Here is a 19,041-nt window from a genome sequence, read left to right as displayed (position 1 = left end):
AAGTCTATCGGTGAGATTGGTAAGCCTTGCACGCACACCTGCGCACCCACACTTCAAAGATGGCATTCACTTCATGTAACTGAGCATGCATACGTATACAAGTTGTGCCGAAACCGTTGAATTATCAAAGAATTGATCAAAGTTAAATTAGCCAGTTAGGTACCAAGACCGAGGGACACAGACTCGTGAGGCGTTTTCAAAGTTTTCGATCAACATATATATATATATATACATATATATATAGGTATAAGAATGTACAGATGAGATGCGAAGTTGCTTCAGCGGCGAGACAACGATCACTCTTAATTATCATCTATCAAGGTGACACATGTTAGAAAAGAAAGTCTTGCCCTAGCAGCGACCTCTCGGCTTCTTCTTCTTCTTCTTCTTCTTGTTGCCCCAAAATCGAGCAGCTGCTATAAGTCCTCCTCCTTCGTCTCGCGATCGACTGCCTGAATTCACATCGTCTCGAACGATTAATCAGGGACCTCCACTAAATTAGTCCGGGTTCTATCCGTTTCCCTGAGTGCTCTTTCCGGTTGACTTGCGTCGGCGGCTACACACAACCTTTCGGGATGGGTGTAACAGACGTTTAACGCACGCACATCGGAATTCCTCGCGGCGCTGAAGCTCTCGACTTTTATTGCTGGATAAAAGAGAACAAAAGGGAGAAAAAAAAAAGAATGCAAGCAGGGTTTTTTAATCGACGAGGAGGTAGACTGGCCAAATATTTATACTAGTTATTAATTTTTTATTACGCGACAAAGACGAAGATTGAGAATTTATTAAATTATGTTTTATTTTTGAGTCGTATTATACGAATAACTCTTGAAGAATACTGAAACAGATTATGCTGCAATGACGAACAAAACAAATTGTTTTAAAGTGCTTGATAATCTAGGAGATTCATTCGATTTCATTCGCAATTTTATATCTTTTAATTTTTTTCAAAGAGATTTCTCCACAACTTAAGAATATAATAATTTGATGAATACTCAACGTTCGACTGTCTCGTAATAAAATTTTTGTAAGATTCGATAATCGATCGATAGCAAATCAACTTCCATAAATGAAACGTGATGTAAAACTTTTCTTCTGCCGAACGTAATAGTTTTAGCAGAAGTGTCACATTTTCGGATAAAATTTATAGTTTTTACATCGACGTTTTAACATCCCCTCGAGCGAGCGACGAAGTGTTAGTGATATTTATTTTACATTCTTTCTTATATCGCCACGGGTTTTGTCGGAGCCGAGGGCCGACTTTATGCCGGAGACGAGTATACTTAGCACAAGCTGTTACGCCACTCTTGCTCGACGGCAATTAAAAAATTAATTACCAGAAAACTTTATTACATATAATGTCCCAGTATAGTCAAGTCTCTTTTTCCCTGCAATCGGCTTTGGAATTACTCGTATTCCACGTTGGCGAACGGGAGGAATCTAGTGCCGGTAAAATGTTTTTTGTTCAATTTTAATGTCCAGGAAAAAGAAACTCTCGAATGTTAAATTCCTGAAGTCGGTGTTCGCGAATTTTTGTAGCACAGCGCGGAAAATATTCAACGGTTGATGGAAAAATTGTAGAACAAAAAAAATCAAAAAATCTGCCGCCGCTGCAATAGTTAGAAAGACATCGAAACCTCGCCCGACCATAGGATAAATTTACTACCCCATTTGGTACGTAAATGTCTATTTTTCACAACGGAATTCGTTTGTATGTAACGGGCTTTGGGGAGGGGGTGGAGGGTGACGAGGGGGATTCAAATATTACGTTATAAGTTTATTTTCGACGATTTTTTACCCGGCGGTAGTGTTATAAAACACGGTTTTACAAGCATTCGACGCAATAACTCATTCGAGGAAGAAAATTAATTGCCATTTTCGGTAGGTTTAAAAATGTGCTAAAAAATTTCTCGACGCGATTCTGCTGAGTAGGATTAGGTGTGTATATCGGATTTGTAATTAATTTCTTGCCGAATGCTTGAACTGCAGCAATTTGAGAAACTTTGTCCTTTCATCAATTATAATTGCAACAATTTTTGAATTCGTTCAATTGGCGGAGAATTTATTTCCTCCGACAAAAATTATCTCTACTTCTTAGCTAAGGAGTGAGAATTTTTTTACAACCCGGCTGCTGGGCACTCGGTTCGTATAATATTGGATAGCAATTAAATTGTCCTGATAGAACCGCGCTCAAGAGAAATTCAGACAAAATAATTACGAGCTTCGATCGTCTGCTACCTACTTTCCGTATATTCAATTACCCGCATGTATACATGGTATGTAAAACGTACAATATAGATGCGTAATGTATAAACCAACACACGGGCAGGTACATACGCTTAGTAGCGCCTCACAATCTGTGGTGTCCGAAGTTTTCCCATATACAGTTATATAATATATGTGCATATATATTATACATGTATTAAGGGCAAGGTTCACGATAAATGAGCAAGAGAACGAAAAATTGTCAACGCTGCAAGTCATGTCGGATCATATTGAATTATCAATGACGTTATAACAACGTTCAGGAGTCGGGCTTTTCTTTAAATACATTGTGTATAAAAAATTGAAAAAAGCTCGTTGCTCCTCGGGCGATAACGGATGGGGTTAATGGTTTAAGTTACGCTTTACAAACTTGCGGCTGATTAATCACTCGCTAAGAAATAACGAAACGAAGAAAGAAAACAACACAGGAATTTTCCTCAAGGCGCGCGAGACTCTTAAGCTCTTTACAGTATGTGAAATACTTGCGAGTACATACTTTACGCTGAAATATATGCGTACATACTTTCGAAACGGGGAAAATTTCATCAAGTTTCAAGCACAGCTCTAACGTTGTCATTATGTTATTATCATCATTAATTATTAGACGAGGAATATTTTTTCACGAAATGCAATCTGAGGTTGTTTCACCTTCTGAATCTCGTTTTAACTGCCGGATTTTCTAACCGGGTCGCGACAGAATTTTAATTCTTGTCACTTTTGAAAAATAATTTTCTCGCATCTCAAACCTCGCGACGTTTGTTTCTCGATGGATGTTTTTCTTTTCTTCCATTCTCGGCGATAAGACGATACAAAATTTGGCACGTAACGAAAGCAAGCCTCAAGGACGCGCCCGCGTTTCTTGTTCCCCTGTCAAAAGCAAAATCGAAATACGTTATACTCAGCTCCGAATTTATATGCGTATTTTAAGATTGATGGTGGCACTTATGTCTTTCGGGTTGGGAAGAGTGAAAAGAAAATATATTATCACGCTTCCCATCGCGCTATACGTTACGCGTATAACGTGTATAACAAACGCAGTATCTATAAGCATTCCCATATTATACGGATGTTTGTCCAACCGTACCGGCGTCATTTCATTTTCTTGTTTCGCCTGAGTTACGTCGCCTGCACGTGAAATCCCTCACGGTTTCCTATACGTATTCCTACCCCCCATGTTATAGGTATGTAGACGCAAATCGAGTGACAAGAACGGATATTTGTCCCTTGTTGAAATGTTCTCTGCGTTAGAGATTTCACCACACACACACACACACACACACACACACACATATATATATATATATATATATATATATATATTATATACACACATACAATTTCATGGATATACCTACTCGAAAGATGATGGGTGGAAATTTGACGAACAGTTATTCCAATATTTCTGCTCGCTTCGGTAATTGTGAAATTAAGCAAGCGACTTTAGACTGGCCATGAGCCGTCAAAGCAAATTTCTCGTTCTCACACTGCCGGTTCTCAGTTTATAGAGAAAAGATAAGAGTCATATCCAATTCGAATTTCGAACTATGTATCCAGATTCGTGATTAACGATTTTGAAGCCCTCGGATTCCATATTACATGAAAAAATGACGATTTTTTTCTCTAGACTTGGAAACGTTGTGATATAGTGAAAACTCAACTATTCATTTTCAGGGTGATTACAATGATTTTCTTTTCTTTTCTGAAAACCGAGAAACGGGGAGTTCGAAAATGGTACAACATGTATTATGCGCAAAATTCAAATCCGTTTCGCGAGCTGCGATGCTTCCACACTTTCGAAATAAAGAATTTAAAAATATCGAAATTCAGACACCAACGGGCTTTCGCGTATCATCGTGAATGTTGATTATTTTCAATATTACTTCGCACCCTAATAATAAATTCAAATTTTACGAAATTGTTATACATATCGTTCATATTCTTATTCAAATTTTGGAATATAAACAGGTATGTAAAATGTGAGGTATATTTGCTTTTTCATTTGGCGGCTTATAAGTAGCGCCACGCCGCGCAAAGAGCCAACTTTGTCAGGATCAACGAAGGGCGCGAACACCCTTCCATAATCCCTTTTCACCGGACGTACAATAATCCTGCAGAGAATGCATTAGTCGCTGTAATTTTCCATTTGCGTGCTTTCCCAGACCCGTATTCTTATCGCATTTCGCGCACGTCGTCGCTCGTCTTCGTGAAAGTCCATTTATCTACAATTATACACCTCTATACAGCATACGTATAATTATTCGTACAGTGATATTCCTCTCCTGAGATGCATTCGCGAAATGTATTAATCGGTGTCAATATCCAACAGAGATGGAAACCTATCCTTACCCATAGTTTCACGTCGTCGTATTGTTCGCATGTGAGGTTACACGACGAGAGCAATATTGCCCTCACAGAGGGTGAAATTGCTTGGCGAGTGTGACATTGTTACGAGAGATGTAAAGCGAATCGCCTCGGTGGATATTACGAGTCCCTAAAACGAAATGCGAAATAATAAACATTCAAAAGTTTGTGAGTTTGATCACCGGGCCTTGGCACCCTAATTTCTACGCCCGTTACACGTACAGAACTCGGAGAGACAGGCACTAATTCTCTCTCTTACTTTCTCTCTCTCCTTACCACGCTCCGTCCGAATAAAAGGAGCAGGAAAAGAAATTTATCAATTACGTCCAATATCGTGAAAATCCTAGCATTTAACTTTGGGCAACACGTGCCTTCGTTTTTAGGGCTTTGAAAACTCGAATCCTCGTACCTCTCGAGCTGAAAATGTAAAAAACCGCCGAATTACTGATTGTTAATTAAATGTCACGTGAAATAAAATGGAATAATAAATAATTAGAATCAGAGAATTTTCATTAATACGCATCTGGAGGGTATATTTTTCCGGCGTTGCTCCGTTAATTTGATTTTGAGATTTTCGAACATCGATAACTTGTCAAATAGGTACAACTGTTATTTGCGATGATTTTTTTAAAATTGAAGAAAAAGATAGTCTAAAATTGTTGAAAATATATTTTATCAGAAAGAAGAAGGATCTAACATTTCTTGATTTTTTCAAACACAATTTGTGAGTGTCCAGTCAGCGGGTAAAATGAGCCTCGAAACATTAGAACGGATCAGAAACGTCACCAATTAATTATTACCGATCAACTTGAACGTTCTCATTGCGTAACCTTTTTTTCAAATCGTTCATAACTTGTAGCTTTCCGTCATAAAAAGGTTGCTTCGAACTTTGTTTAATTGAAGCGGGATGTGACGCTGTTCATGTTTTCTAACGAAATCCACCCCGGACTTGCCGCCGCCTCGTGCATGGAGTTCGAGGTCGCGGATCCGACGAACAGCGGGAAATCAATCGGTGAACAAGTTTCCGTTCCCCTTGAAAGTCTTACGTGACTTTACAGCCTCTTGAGGCATCCGCGCCGTTCTGCATCGACGTTTAAATGCAGTCAAGGTCTCCGCCGTTCTCGGAGCTCTGGAATATGCAAAATAAGAACCATCCTCAAGCGAACTCGATCCTTCAGTAGAACGGTTTTTTAGTTCGTGATTAACAAGCAGGGTCTCATCTTTTAACTGATCAACCTTTCAGCTTCTCGTCTGCAAATACGAGAACTTTCGTTTCGTTTCTTCTTTTTCTTTTTCTGCTTCTCGCTTTTCCCTTCTTCTTTGCCCTTTTTTTCCCCCCCGGCAACGTTTCGGCGCCGTGGGCGTTGCGATGTCGCTTTAAAACCAGCCTCGGTCGCTTTTAAAGACGCGAAAGTGATCTTATCTCTTATCTGAAGAAGGCACTCGAATGAATTGTAATCGTGAAAGTGTGTAGGTATTATATACTACTATTTCGTTTCCTTTCAAATTTCGTAATTTTGTTGAATCGTGCACGGAGAAAGAGCACCTTCAGTAACGACGTTACACAGGGAATTAACCTGCAACCATAACACTTACCATCTCGGCAAGTGCCTGCTCAAATTATCATTGGATTGCCAACAGATTTGGTATACGAAGGAAGCCTGAAGTGCTTTCGGAATCATTTTCCACCTTTTCCGCATCTAATGAAGCTACGGGGATTTGGAAAAGTTTGAGGCCGAAAAAGATCGGCTCACTTAACTCCCCTGCACTGCAGAGCTGACGATTGATTCGTAGACACTTTTGCCGCCCAAGGAGGGTCGACACTCAAAGAAGCTGACACGATGAATTCCAATGGTCACGTTATCGCGCGTACGAATACATATAGGTACTTATACAGATGGACGATGGAAAAAGTTCGGCTGATTGATCCTCGCAACAATTTTCTACACGTAAGCTCAACGTTCAGTACAAAGTGTTGAAAACATTAAAGACAACTCCAATTCCGGTGCAAGGTCGCGCGTACCTTCTTTGAACATGTGTAGGTATAATAACGAAATACGCCCGATGGATTTGTTTCGAGCGATTGATCGATGATAACCTTGAGGATCGTTAATCGTTACTCCATTGTTCGATGCAATTACTTTTCGGTTTTAGGGTGGGCTACACATTGTATGCGTACACCGTAGTAAGTGGCATCGATCAGTAGTAACTATTTGCCTCCAACCGGATGCCACTCGACACTAATCGCGTAACTGTTCGTCGATGGACGATCGTTACTGGTTCGAACTTATACATTGGATCATGTAGTCGATCGTGAATGCGATGTAAAAAAGTAACTCGTTCCTTGTAACGCAGGATCAAATGGCTTGTAAAGTTGATGGATTTTTAACGGTGGTTCTTCGCACGGCACCTACGAAGTGCAGTAGTGCCTCAATCCCGGACTTGCAGTAACCAACTTACGTACTTTCAAGTCGAACATTGCCGCATCGAGATAGCTCTACAAAGTCGCTTATTGATCTATGACCACCGAAGATGGCTGGTTGGTTGGTTGGTGGGTGGGTAGGTATACATACGTCCACGTGTGGCGTCTGCGACGTCGCCGCGCCTTTCCTACCCTGCATCCTGGCGAAGGTAGTATACCTTAAAATTGCATTCGCCTGGAGATACGTCTCGACCTGTCGGTCGAGTGTTTTCGAGATTTGTAGGTCACCCTTACGCGGATCGTGAACAGAGAAATAGAAAGAGATATTCTTATTCCGATATCTTCTCAGGTCCGTCTCTGACACCTTCGGCTGTAGCTGCACATCCTCTCCCCCATGAAAAATACAGGGAACGGTTCATTTATTCATTCATCATTTTCAGCGGACTGCGGTATGCAGAGACAAAAAAGGGGAAGCATGCGGTGAAGTTACGTGCAGCACATTTTTGCGTAAAACGATACCGATCGATGGAATACTGAAATTTTATAGTACAACGTGTAAAATGTTCGAAGCGCAAGCCGTTGAGTTGCAACTGAAGAGACTGATCATTACTCACTTCGGGGAACACGTAAAGAGAGAGAGAGAAAGAGAGAGAGAGAGAGAGGTATATGTATGTTGGTATACGGTGAGCTGGGTTCGGTGAGTGAAGAGTGAAGCATTGAAAGAGTAGCTGACATTCAAGAGTGAGATACCAGTTTCAGGGGAGTGTTTTACTTCGCTGTTATACCGAAATACCCACGTTGAAGATCTGCTCTTCACGTGTTGTTCTTTTGTGATTAGTCAATCGGTAACGGTATGATAATATATATTACAGCGAGTCAATTTTCAGGGTCGGATTTTTCTCTTTGATACCGGTGATGCTATCGCTGCACGTATTGAATGTACGTAAAACTATGTAGGGTAATTAGTCCGCATTCATACCTCATTCGGATAATTATAGAGCCTGCAGTCCTCCTCGTCAATCGCCGTTTGGATTCACCATTGCACAAGAGCCGTTTGTTGGGCGGGTGAGGAAACGAATTGCTAGACAAGGATCGCATTGAACAGATTGCCCATTCATGTCAAGTCCAGTACACCCCCGGTCTGGTACTCGTTCCTAATGCGACTAGCGAATCGCTGATTCTGCAGGCGTTCTTCGTTGCACCGAGGATTCGGGGAATAAAAATTAATCGCAATCGAACGACCAAGTCTGTTCGGAATTTCGTGGTGATCGCAGTTTTTAAAAAGCGCTACCTTTCTTATCTTCAATTTCTTGTAATGTATTGTTACTTTTTTTTATTCCGAATTCGGGAAAATGGCTTCATCGATTCGGATGAAAGTTGGATGAACAATCGAGTAAGTATCGACTGGAGATGATCCGTAAAAGTTTCCGATCTTTCACCGCTTTCGGTTGTCGAATAGCGAATTTTTCAACCTTTCGAGAGTTGTTTCGTGTGTCTTAAAATATAATGTTTCAGTGACAAATTTACCGTTCCATTTAACGAACCGAAGTGAGCTATCGAGACATACAGGAATGCGATCGTCCTGTCGTTCCCATTGCAAAGAAGTTGAGCTTTTTTGTTGATCCGCCTAGTCTCTCAGCTTTTTACTTCGGAACAAGTTTCTCGGGGCAAGGTCTCGACACGAATGGTGATATATAGATTTTCAATTAAGCTAGAAAGTCGACGAGCGGACAGTTGTCTTTTCAAATCCTGTTAAATTTCTTCACCTTGCGTTATATTCGCTGCTCAAGAACAAACAGCCGTAATTAATTGAGTTTTCCGAGCTTCCTGCCGCCTCGCCATTGAAGTTTTCCATTCGTTTCAAGGTGGCATGAAAAAGTGTGAGATAGGTGAAGATAAGAGAGAAAAAAGGAAATGACTTGGAAAAACGGCGTACCTTTAAAAACAATGGACAGAATACAATAATGCCAGAAAAGTTCAAGACTGCTTCCCCTTCTTCAAATACTCTTATACAAATTTGTAAAATATATACTTTAAACCTTTTCACACGGTTACTTTGCAGTCGTCATCCTTGTCACGAATTCCTGCCACGCAAGAATCATTAAACATTAGTATGAATGTTCAATTCGTCAAAATAGAAAAAGAAAATTACAAAACGATGAAAAGAAATTCCATCTGTACCGGTAAAATTTTCGTGTAAGCACAGAATTGACAGGCACGTCAGTTGCGGAATAATTTACGTTGGATTTTGTTTTGTTTGGCGAATTTTTCGCGTTAAGCTACGCAAAGCACGGTGATGCGCTATTTTACTCGTATCACCGTGAGCGTAAAAAAAAAAAAAAAAAAAAAAAAACAAGACCAACAAATACGGTTGCAAACAAAAGGCGTTTGCTGCCGCTCTGCTGCTACATCGTCGACGTGATCCTGCAGTAATCTGAAATTTTTATCTAGCGATTGATCGGCGCCGGTATAACGAACGAGTCATGCAGCAATTTATCACCCTATTAAGTCTTCCGGCGGTGAAGCGTATAAAGGATTTATCGTCACACCCCGTTGCTGCTGCAGCGTTGTTGCGATAGGGTGAACAGGCTTGCGTATAACGATGCAAAGATATATTCGTTGCATTTTGTATACAGGGTGTTTATGTTAATTCCGGACAGACTTCTGGGGTGTGTAGTGGCTGCTAGGGAAGCATTTTGAGGTAAGACACCCAGCATCGGAAACTCATCTTAACTGTTGTCGAGAGCTTTGAAGGATTTGTGAAACGAATCAGAAGTGATCACTTTCGATACAACGTTCTATTCAACCGCAGACGACAGTATAAAGTTGTTGTGTTAAGTCGACACATGGGTGTCTTACATTATTTGTTTCAAAATGCTTGTCTAGGCAGACTCTACACACCATAGAAGTATATGTTCAGACTTAACATAAGCACCCTGTATAATTAGAGCCGTTCTACCAACTTTCGGACACCTTTTTGGGGTCAGAATTACGGTTTTACCGCAATGCGGACACTCCATAATATGTGGATTAAAATATGGAAATCCTCCGAAATTCAGGTCTTTGGGCCTTACAGTTTATGAGAAACATGTTGATCAATCTTATCACGTTTTCGAGTTGAACCTGTGTCTCCGAATTTTTAGCACTTTATGTCGTTGGAAAAAAATCTGAATCGACATATTTTGTGTAACGAAGTTTCATCTCTACGGATGTGAGATCCAATTTAAGGTGTAGGATCTCACGAAATTCACAAAAAATACACGTTTATCCGGTCCCGCATATGCGGAGGACCAGGAAATAAATTGCTTTTATTTTATTGTGGTAAAGAGATGACACTTTGAAGTGTGCCCTGAAATTTCTAGAGCGGGATAATAATGGAACCATAATTAAATTGATAAAAATATTACAGGGATATTATAGAATATATGCAAAAAAATACGAGATCCCTGGAATGTTTATTTAATGAATTTTAACGACGGTTCCATTTGATAAAAATAAATAAAAAATGATGTATTTCTTTGTTCTTCGTATACACATGTGTGATGATGTAAAGAAATGTGTTCTTTGATACTTCCTAAGAATCTATCTCAAAATACATTTCATAGTCGAAAAGATCGGATGGTTTTGGACAAAAAAAAAAAACATATTGGATGATAGTTTCTTACGAAGGAACTCGCTGAAATTTTAATACCAAGGTTGAATTCAAAAATATGATAAAAATAATCACCGCGTTTCTCGTAAACGGTAAAGAACTGAAAAACTGGCGAATTTCCATGCCTTAGATTATTGGATGACGGAATTGCAGCCGGAAGGAAATTTGAGTCCTAAGACGCTATATAGCCGAAAGCTGCTGGTCATACATAGTACATTATATGTAATCAAATCAAAGTCGGAAATTTGAGAGGAAAGGGGAAAAAACTTAACGTAAAAGATTTAGTTTACAATTAGTTATGAAAACCAGCGCGTTGGGATAAATTTAGCGACTGCCATGCTGTGCAATTTTTCAAGGACCAAATTGAGCGCCTTGAACGATATTGCAAGACACGATATTCGATACCGTATAGTGTAAAGGATACAAGTAAGGTCATACATTTCCGAAGGCCATGGAGCTTCCCTCACATCGAGGGCCGTGCCACATCCTTGCAGCTTTTATATTGCAAGGCGCAGGTTGTATAGTCTACGTGTTTGCTAAAAATAAAAACACACCGTACGTCGGGGTAAACTAAGAGTTTGGTCGTATAATTGCGAGGATTTTTTTGCAGCAGGTATCGATCGATTTGATCCGCGAGACCCTTTTTATTTTCCAAGGATCCTTGTTATGCGGTATGATAGACAAAATTGATTAGCCCCAAGGTTACTATTCCTAGCTGCATCGCAGAGTTTTCTCGAGGCAGAGGAGAAAAGCCAGTTTCTAATACATTGCGAACCGGACACCACGTTCTAGGTAACTGGTATCCTTTTCCTCACTTTCTACGCGACCTGGAAGCCGGAGGGGAAAAAAAAGATAAACAAATAAACACTAATGGCTGCAGTGCGCCTCGGCTGAGAAGAAAATTTACCTATATATCTGTTTTTTCTGAGGAAAACCTGATCATTTTCAGTGTTCCAAGGTTTCTCCTTATCGTATAACGGATATTGTTTTGTCGCGCACAATTTTCTCGCGGTTCTGCCGATGGGGAAAAATAAAAACAAACAAAATTGAAAAAAAAAACGTCCAACTACGATTGTAATAAAATTCCCAATTTTTTCTTTTTCAATCTCCTCGTTATGGCTCTACCGCTTCCTCTCTCTCTCTCTCTCTCTGGACGCTGTCAACGTGCCACGTTTTCATCTCTCTTTCTTCTCGGCTTTAAACAACAAATAACGTGCAGTCCCTTTTACTACGGTCTTTCACAGTTTCCAAAATCAGTATGGATAACCACCCAAATCTCAAGCGATTAGTACAAAGTTAGGAACGTGGAATGGCATTAAGGAACAATTTAAGCCCCCGTGTAGATGAATAGATATATATAGATATATTTACATGGGGCACAAGTATAACAACCCTTAGTCTACAGATTACAGCTGACAATACTTATCGTTTAAATTTACAACTTGACGCCGATTATCATTACTAGGATTATTATTATCATTATTATCGTTCCTTACTTAGAGGAGAATCATCATACCAAATCAGGATTACACAAAAACGATATAAAAATGAATACAAATAATTTTTGGAAAAAAAAAAACCATTCAAATTTTTCAACCAAATTGACAAATATCGGTGAATCTGCTAAAATAGTGACCATTTTCATTACTATTGTGCACGAGAATTTAATTGGCACATATTAGAGGTAAGAGAAATTTTTGCCGGAGGTGTTTCGTTTTCTCCTAATTGTCTGCATTGTCTTCTGCACATTTCTGCAGAACGCTCCTGCGGCTAGCCGTCGAGGAAAGTCGCCTTTGCAAAAAATCTACCGAGGCCATTGTGTCGTCTTATTATTTCATTTCGAGCTGCAATAATTAAAAAAACCGTCTATTTGTCTCGCGATTTACAAATTTGGCAGACAATGATAATGAGGCGACGTTATTAGGCGGATTAAACTCCGAATTGTTGCTCAGTCCGAATAGATTTTCTGTATTTTTAACCAACTTGAAACGATTTGAAACAGGCCATCCAAATCCAAGCTTTGGTTTATTACATAATTATAGTATTTCATATTTTTGTATATTCAGAAGTCTTCGTGTATTACGAATGTAATAATTCTATGAATATTTAATTTACGATTGTATCTCGTATTACAATTATTAAAAAGTATCAATTATTGGTCGGCCCATTGGGAATAATGTGGAGCTTTCGTCCCGACGGAGGCTGACGATTTGAAGAAAACACGGGTATATATTTTAATCTGAGACTTGTAACTCGAGTGTTATATTTTTACGAGGAAAGATATACGCGTACAAAATGGGACAAAGAGTGAGTGAATCTGTAGAAAGAGATTCAAAAAATAATTGACCGACTTGCTGGGGAAAAAATGTATTCAGCTATTTTAGTCCTTTGTCGTTGACGTGCTGCTGGGAAGTTCACTCTGCATTTTCCAAGCACCCGCAGTCTCGCTATAAACTTCGGCCATAATTCCGTCTGAACGAGAAACTCGGCGAAACAAAAACTTGGGTTCTTATTAGACACTCAGAAGGGTTGTATTCGAGCAGTGAATTATTATCGTTGTTATATCTATAGTTGACAAAAAAATGTCTGAGCCGAAGAGAAATTTTTAACCCCAAATACCGTCTAATACAATTTCGTTTGCGACGCTTTTCGTGCACGTAACTTTTGCAATTTCTTAATTGTTTATACGCAGGAAAAAAGAATTGCAACTGGATTAATTTTTTAAGAAAATTTACACCGTTTACGTCACGTGATTTTCATCTTATACCCATTTATAGGAAAATACCGTTTATTTTCACCTTATGGATGATTGAATTTTGTTAAAATGTTTAATTATTCTCGATACCATTTCTGAAAATAAAAATTTCCTGATAGTCTTGATGAAATATTGCTGTATGGAAGTTCACGCCGCGTTGTTATACGATCCATAATAATGTCAATAAAACTGTAGAGCACACTTTGCGAATGCATGTATCCACGATTTGATCGTCCGGCTGCGTATCTACCGATAATATTTGCAATGTGCATTATACATCCGGAACGTAAATACCTGCAACGAATGTATTGTCCGCGGTAGAAAAATGCTTGCGCATTATACGTATTGTTGATACGAATAGCAAATCACTGCAGTTGGGGTAAAATTTTAGAGCCTCTTCAAATCGTCGTAATAAGCAAATCGCGTTATTCAATCAGCGCCAATTCGAACGACCGGCAATTTCAACTGACGCAGATATTTTCAACCAAGACATCGATCACTTTGGATACGTAGGAGATAATACTCATCCTAGATTGCTAATCGCGTGTGACGTATCATCGCCGCTCCGTGGGTGCAGATTGAGTAAAAATCTACCTGCGCCAGATTATTATAAGAGGTATTACGTATCTCGGAACATGATCAGCATCGAGAATAATTCAATTAACTCTGTGCCGTGATAGCGGGCAATTTTATTGCTGACACAGACTCGACTGACCTTTAGAACTGACCTGCACTTCATTGCAGTCTTAACTCTAAAATACACGCTTAGAATTATTTCTCTTGAATAATTGTGTTTTTATAAACGTAGTTGACGATTTTTTCAAACTCGATAACGTCCGTTTTGATATTCTTTTAAGAGATCTTCGAAATTCTGTGGGAGATACTGATAATTTGGAAGTATTATATTTTCAGTATAGTGGAATCAACTTTATCTTCCGTTTGTTGAGACAGATTGTGAAATATATCATGCTGTAATTTGATCTGCGGTAAATTCTGTTTTTTATAGCCTCGGAATTTATTACCCACTGACAATTCATCTCTCATACGAATTAGGTACACGAAATTTCTGCCTATTGTTTTTACCCGTTCACACACATAGTCTAAACAATCATAAGCCCGGTTCGCTAATTCGCTCTTCGATTGAACAATAGGCATCCACACCTACGACCGAATTAAACTTTTCACAAAGTCAGTGGAGCGAAATTCTCGCAATGACACGGAGTTGGGACTGGGTTGATTATGCTTTGTTTGAGAGTCCATTTTCCTATTTTGATTTCGGGGCTCAGGGTAAGAATGTAGAATGATCAGAAAATAGAAGGGCCTCAAAATCGGATTTTCAAATATTCGCTAATATATTTTATACATTTTTCAACATACAGCAAGTAAAATATTTGGAATTGAAAATTCAGGTAGGTGAAATACGGTAACCCAAGACATAAAACGGTCGGAATTCGAGTGCATTCTTATTCGTAGTGCGATGTAATTTCGGATTTATTCAATTTGAAATTCTGTACTAAATAGAAATTCCATGTCTTTGAAAATTCGATATTGCGAAGCTTCTATTTTCCAATGCTTCTACATTTTCACTTCCATTCCGTCGAAAACGAGCTTACTTATGTATTGAAGCGATTTTTTTTTTTTTATCGTGAATCGATCGCTTTCGTCGTTTTCCGCTTCTTCGTCCTTCTCGCCGCGTCGTTTTCGCTGCAGTATTGAAGTATTATGCGCGGATAATGATCGACGTAGGTGACTCGAGCCGAATTGCAATGACCCGTCGAATCCGGTATGATCGGGCGAATTCATGAGGGGGAGAACCGACGATGAGACGGAAACAACTCTCCATTGGGATACAAAGTTGTGGGACGACCTGTTTCCGGTAAGTGGCAACAAACTCGACAGTTCCCCTGGGATAACGGGAAACCCCGTTTCACCCAGAGCCAACGACGAGGCTACGACGACGATGTAAGTGGAAAATTTAAGGGCTGCAACAGACAAGATGACGAGGATGAACCGATTTGGTGCGGAAAGTGGGAAAACGGGAAGAGAAGTTGCGATGACCGCTAAGCTAAAAATAATCGATGCGTCGATTGATCGAGTCCAAAAAATTATTATCTTGTATTTTTCAGAAACGGTGCATATGAAAACAAAATTTCTTAAATATCAGTACGCAGTTTTAATAGCGGTAAGGTTTTTTGATGCTTTATAGTTTCGTTCAAAATATTTTCCAATTTCAGGTAAAAGTATCCATTTATCTTTTACTTATGACATCAAACAGATACTTAAAAAGTAAGACGATGATAGTAATTGATACGTCATTCGCATAAATTGATATTGTATCGCATCGTTCACGGGAATAAGAAACAAAAACTGATTGTAACGAAAAACAATCGATTACACTCGATTGATCGGGAAAAAATAATCGATTCAATCGAAAACCAATTATTTTTGGTAATTCTTAAAGAGAATAGGGAAGGAAGCGTCGCGTCGATTGCAGCACTATTTCTGCCTGTTCGGCGGGAGTTTTTCTTCTTTTTTTTTTCTCCCTTCCCTTTTCCACTGCTTCGCTTTGACGAGAAATCTAGTTATATGGGACTTCTTTTGAAAGTTACCAGCAACTCATGTATGCCGGTACCGATGATCGACAACCCTCGGTTATTTAATTTGCGTCAGGACTGTAACGTTTGCATGTATCGGTGAAAAACATGGCGAACAGCTGTATACACACATACAGGGATTACCATGCGAACAAGTTTTTTCGACTTTTATTTATTTGACAATAAAATCCCCAGTTTCGTTGAATCTATTTCTGGGAAAATATACCTACTTTGCCATTTTCCGCCTGTAACTAGATTAGACGGCTCGATGCTCGCGATCGGTCTTTCATCCCCCTCAAAGCTTTTTCCCTGATATTTATCCGTTGCGAATACATCAGAACCGCTACGCAAAACAGTTCGCTAGACTCTTTTTTTTTTTTTTCTTTACGCCGGAACAAGGTCTAAGCCTTCATATTTACCGTTTGATAAATTCTCACAAAGTATATTAATATTTTTATCTCTAGAGTCTAAAAAGGTGCCTCGCAGCGTAGGATTCTTTTAACATTGGAGTGATATTTAAAAAAAAAAACAAAAAAAAAAACACACACACACACATGCACACGTATACTTATCTCCGTTGTTCGGCTCAATTTTTGAAAATAATTTTAAGTACGTGCCTCGGTCTTACATGGATATAACCATGTAGATTCTCTGGCTATCTTCAAGAATGTTACGACAGTTTTTTTTTAGGTTAGAGCGCAACTAGAAATCTGATTTTATAAAAATCAGTAATTTTTATAATCTTTGTTAAAAATAGCGGATCTAAAACGACCTTCCAAGGCCTTCGAAAAAAAATATAATAATATATCATATCATTGAAATTGAAATGAATCCTGCTGTTGAATCGATAAAACGTACCGCATGAATATTTTGCAAAAATTCTCAGGATAAAACTAGACCGAGAATAATCCTTTCCGACACGTAAAATACATTTTATCAGACTTGTGCTAAAAATCTTTAAGTACTTCGGGAGAACATTAAATTCAGTAAAAAAAAAATAAAATAAATAAAAATGTTCACACCTTGTTGCGGTAAAAAACAAAAAAAAGCAAACAGTGCCAGAATTCTAATTAAATAAACCAATTAAACACCAGTGTCTATATTGCACGTGTCGCAAATTGCAATAGGTAGGTACGTACACATGTATCCGTATGCTTCGATAGAGAATCCGTTCGACGCGTTGTACTTTTCATGAATTGGTGATATCTGGCGCATTGACTCTGGTAATAATTTATTCAAACAATGAGATAATTTTACACCTGACGAATTTCAGGTACAGAATTACCGTTGAATTCCTGGTTTCGGATTTAATCATCGCGTGAATAATTCTGAGAGTGCGCTTTGCCGCTGTATTAGAATTCTCGGGATGTTTTATTTCCCGAGAAAACACGAGTTCGAGGTCCAAATTCCATAGGAGTTTACGGCTATGCTAAAGCCAGCCGGATGGAAAGTAGCGAGAACAAGTCAGTATTCGTTTGGATTCGTCGAATCGTCTCGAGGCGAAAGGCTTAATAATTTCATATCGTATAGAAATATACGTATAGTCGCGGAGAAACATTATCAAGTTATGAGTATAAACGTAAGTACGAAACCGCAAATGTTCTTTCTCAACCGTGCCGGGGTATTTCATATTTTATTATTTCCGCGAATGATATATTTCTTTACATAAACAATGTATTATCTCGAATGAGAAATATACATTGGGATTAGCAAACGGTCGACTTCTGGAGACGCGAGATAAGCAGAATTTGTTCCGACCTCGCGAAATTTTGTTCCTTACCTTGTTCCGTTTCTTTTTACACTTCTTATTTTCGTTTTATATTATTCTTATTTCGCTCGCGACAAAAAAATCGTCGTATTACGGCCCCTCTCCCATTTTCATGCTTTCATTCAACCGCCAACTCGGGACGTGAGATGTTTTTAAACAGCTGTCTCATTCAAGGTTTCGTATAATCTTTATAAAATCCGTACATGTAAAATATGTATGTGCATACTAATCAACGCACGAATAAAAACCCTCTTTGGCAATGAAACTTTAAATCATATGATGCGATTTTTGCAAATGTAGGTTAGAATTTTTTACACATAAAAGGAAACAACAAAAAACAAAGTTGACTTGAGAATTGAAACGTTTTTGATATCGATTTAGTAATCAATTATTGTTCGAGGTGGTTATGCGAAGCGTGAAAATTTTTAAAATCGGACCCAAGTATCGACTACCGTGATTTTAGGAAATCTGGGTACCATCGATAAACGGATGGGTTTCAAAATCGTTCAACTGCGTTTGTCGATGATCCAGAGAGATATAACGTGACATCAAACTCATCCGCGCCTCCGGTCCGATAAAAAGAAAATCCAATATCATAAAAACAGTAAACTGAAAGTCCCTCCAGATGATAATAAAAATCTAATAAAACGTGTCCGAGACATATTTCCGTCTTAGAGAAATGCAGCTGAACGATCTTTGCAGCCAGCAGCGAATTCATAGCGGCAGGACGAAATATTCAGGAATTGATAGTCGGTCTTATCGTGTGATTAGTAATTGTCGCAGAAAAAATCTGGAGAGATCCGCACTTGAGGAACAGCTGTTAGTAGGTACGCAGCTGCTGCTGTCATTGTCAGAAATTCATCTCAGCGGCCTTTTGAATTTCGAGTGAGGCTCACTATGTCAGTGCGAGGGAAAACTTTCGTACCACGTGAGAGGGTTCGATTAGAAACTCAACTATACCGAAGGTTGAGCAGAGCTTGGCCCTCTCCGGGAACTTGGAAATAACTTATTTTCCTCTCGTAGTACGTCAAGTTGGGATACCCTGCCTCTTGAGTAGATCGTGTAAACAGGTGGAGTAATAAATAACACCCGTGTAGCCGGGGCTACTTGGCAACTAATTTAGCTTCAAATTTCACTAATTTTCCCTCCCATTTTCGAAACTTTTCGAAAATATGTACATGGATGTTTTCACGCGCAGTTTTCTAACGGCGCAAACGGACGTGT

The 19,041-nt window shown here is 39.0% G+C and overlaps 1 protein-coding gene across 4 annotated transcripts in view; it reads left to right on the top strand.

The window, feature by feature from the left end:
- The window catches only part of LOC124211211 (Cyclic nucleotide-gated ion channel subunit A), a 61,684-nt gene that overhangs the window by 12,777 nt on the left and 29,866 nt on the right, over positions 1-19,041 (top strand). Inside the window, exon 1 of one of the 4 annotated variants that reach the window (XM_046610037.2) lies at positions 6,544-6,575. The exons of the other annotated variants lie outside the window; for them this stretch is intronic. The gene's annotated coding sequence lies outside the window, so the exon portion shown is untranslated. Of the gene's footprint in view, positions 1-6,543; positions 6,576-19,041 lie in introns of those variants that run through there. 4 annotated transcript variants of the gene reach the window in all.

This window comes from Neodiprion pinetum, chromosome 2 (genome assembly GCF_021155775.2).
Source record: "Neodiprion pinetum isolate iyNeoPine1 chromosome 2, iyNeoPine1.2, whole genome shotgun sequence".
In the NCBI taxonomy this organism is placed as follows: Eukaryota; Metazoa; Arthropoda; class Insecta; order Hymenoptera; family Diprionidae; genus Neodiprion; species Neodiprion pinetum.
This window is presented reverse-complemented; position numbering and strand designations above follow the sequence as displayed.